Source organism: Asparagus officinalis, chromosome 8 (assembly GCF_001876935.1).
Source record: "Asparagus officinalis chromosome 8, Aspof.V1, whole genome shotgun sequence".
NCBI classification, from domain to species: Eukaryota; Viridiplantae; Streptophyta; class Magnoliopsida; order Asparagales; family Asparagaceae; genus Asparagus; species Asparagus officinalis.
In genome coordinates, this window is record NC_033801.1 from 130,112,835 (window position 1) to 130,116,010 (window position 3,176).

The following is a 3,176-nucleotide window of genomic DNA, read 5'->3' on the forward strand; positions in this document are numbered from 1 at the left end:
CTGAATATTATGATACATAATATGTACATAATCTTGAGGTTATTGTGTACATAATAATATATACAAATCATGTACATAATCTTCAAGTTACAATACACTATTAAATCTCATTATATATAAGCTTCACCATTCTACCAATCTGAAGAAGATAGAATGGTGAAGCTTCTTCAGATTGCATTAAAGTGCATATACAAATCTTTTTACATTCTTACAGCTGATATTGCTTGAAAAAAACCTGAGATTAGACTTACAATCTTAGATATTATAAAAATATAATACAATGTGCTACACAAGTCTTGACAACCTACATTGCTCTACCAAAAGTATTGTACTAATAAGCAATCCACACCAATCACCAATTACATTCATAGCTTTTTTTAAACGCTTCTATGAAAATAAAGCAGTGAAAGTTAACAGGTTTGGATGAAAGTTAACATAAAGCAGCAAAAGTTAACATTCAATATGAAAAGTTAACATATTAGGATGAAAGTTAACATATTAGGATGACAGTTAACACGTTCTGCTAAAAGTCAACATAGAACTATTATAGTTAACATTTTCCCCTTTCTTTCTCTTGTTTTTATTTTTCCCTTTTGTTTTTCTACTAGTTTTTCTGCCAAAGATATACAAGAACTCAATAATCTTAACATGTAACTATTATAGCTTTAATTTAATATCTTATGATGAAAGTTAACATGTAATAGTAAATGTTAACATATTATGATGAAAGTTAACATGTTCAGCTGAAAGTTAGCATGTTATGATGAACGTTAACATGGTTAGTTGAAACTTAACATGATATGAGTACACACTTCATGCAAATCAGTGCTAGGTTTTGTTAAATTTCAACTTGAAAGTGCCATTTGGACTAGCAACACAGAGATGACCCATCATTATTTGAAATAATGCAATTAGTGTCTCTACCACAGTCCATTAATGAAAATATGTGACAATAATCTATTTAATTTCTAATGTCAAGGAGACCATGAAACAAGAAATCAACAAGAAATGGACATCCTCATTTATTAAATTTGAGTTTGAAAGCACCATTTGGACTAATATCACCTATGTCATCAGTGTAACAAATAAACAACACTAGCAAATAATAATAGTCAAACGGAACATATACATAAATTCCAGGACATTATAAAAACAGACTCCCCAATTTTAAGCATCTCTTGAATCAATTTCAGACACAACAGACCTATCCTCTTCTTCCTTCAATGAATGTATCATCTCGGCAACTTGGCTCATAGTTGGTCGAGCATCGATAGATTTGTATATGCACTTCAATGCAATCTGAAGAAGCTTCAACATTCTATCTTCAGGCACTCCTTCATAGAGCATTCCCTTATCAAAATTAAACTTCAACTGTCCATTCCTCTCTCACCACAGAATGCACTCACTAAGACAAATCAAAGCTATTATTCTGAACAACTAATCATCTCTCGGTTTTCACCTGCATAGATTTTTTTCATCAGTCTCAAATCTTGTTTAATTCCATCAAATTATAACACACGCCTGAGATTGAGCTATTCTCTCTAATAAAACCATTTCTTCTCACCAATACATTATATCAAACACCTTGTGTGCAAGAAATCTCACCAGGTATCTGTTTGCAAGAAATCAAGACAAAGAACAGATCCACATCAAATCCTCAATACATTGACATAATTCAACATCAAAACACTCAATTTAATCACAAATCGAACATGAAAGCCCAAAATCCAATACAATGAACTTAAAAACTCAATCAAATTCAAAAACTCCAACTCAAGCTCAATTAATAAAGATTGTACCTTGTGTGCAAGCAATCCCCATCAGGTTGGGCTTCAAAGACCAATCGAAGGTCTTCCCAAATCGATTAAGCAGAGGGATATTGACGGAGGAGGCGGAGGAGGTCGGGGACGGGGCCCGGGGAGGGGGGGGTAGGGAGGACGGGTGGGGGAGGAGGCGGGGGAGGTCGGGGAGGGGGCCCGGGGAGGGGGTAGGGAGGACGGGTGGGGGGTGTGGGCAAGGGTCTGGAGAAGAAGAAGAGGAGGAGAAGAAGAAAAAGAGAGGGGAGAGGAGGCAGAGGAGGAGAAGAAGAAGAAGAAGGGAAGGGTAATTTCGAAAAAAAAAATTCTGGGAGATTGTGAAAGGGTTGAAACACAAGGGAAAAACAAGAGGGGGCTGAGACACATCTCTTTTAATTTTTTGGGGCTCAGAAACATTTTTTCCAAAAAAAAAAAGGGGCAACAAAGCTTGAGAAGGGTAAATATCAATTAATAATTGTTATGTATATATATGCGTCCACGTATGAAAACTGGTCAGGCTGGTTTACGTGTCCAAGGGGAAGAGGAGGTTTCTGAGTCCGAGTTAGCTGGCCAGGAAAGGGACAGGGCCTGAGGCTGAGCGGATTTGGTTGAACGCCACTACGAGCTAGAAGCAACAGGTGGCAATACGATGTTTTAACGAGCCAAAAATCAAATCTTTGGAATAGAGATTTGATGGTGACGCGCCACAAACTTTTTCTTTATTTTGGGCGAACACCCGTACCAGCTGATGGGGGTTTACGTGTAAACTTTTGGTTTACAAAAAAAAAACCAAACGTTCACGTCAAACTTCATTAGCCATGAAAAAAAAAAAAAAAAACATATTGTGATGAGGAGTAGATTAAGATTATAAAAGTTAGTTAGTGAAGGCTTATAATATAGGATGGTCAACGTGAATGCTATATCAACAATCCAAATAAAGTAATGGTACGAAAATGATGCGTTCTTCTTTTTAAGAGTTTGATGAGATAATGATCGATTAAACATAACACGTCTCATTTTGCTAAGTTTGCTAAATGAATTATCAAAAGATAGGCTAATAGCGAAACCTAGGGCGCGTCTAACAACTATCCTAAAATTGGGTCAGAACTAATCTTGGCTCTGTTTCAAACTAAATTTGTTTCGTCTTTAGACCAATGAGAAGCTGGTCCAAAACAAAACCAGATTAAATGCCAAATTTAGCCTTAGAAAAACTAGGCCGAAATTGGCCCCATCCAAAACATATTTTTGCTGAAGATGGGGTTAAATTTGAACCTGTCCGCATTTTGAAAAGTTTACAATCACACCCTATTATAGCTAGTTGCATCAGAAAATATAGAACCCGCTGCTACCTCTCGAATCTCAATACTTCATTTTGCAAAA

The 3,176-nt window shown here is 36.1% G+C and overlaps 1 long non-coding RNA gene across 1 annotated transcript; it reads right to left on the reverse strand.

Annotated features, from left to right (window-relative positions):
- LOC109820525 lies at positions 1,107-1,907 on the reverse strand. Its single transcript, XR_002241889.1, has 2 exons — positions 1,565-1,907; positions 1,107-1,459 (listed from the first exon to the last, which is right to left on the reverse strand). It is a non-coding gene; the product is annotated as an uncharacterized LOC109820525 (long non-coding RNA).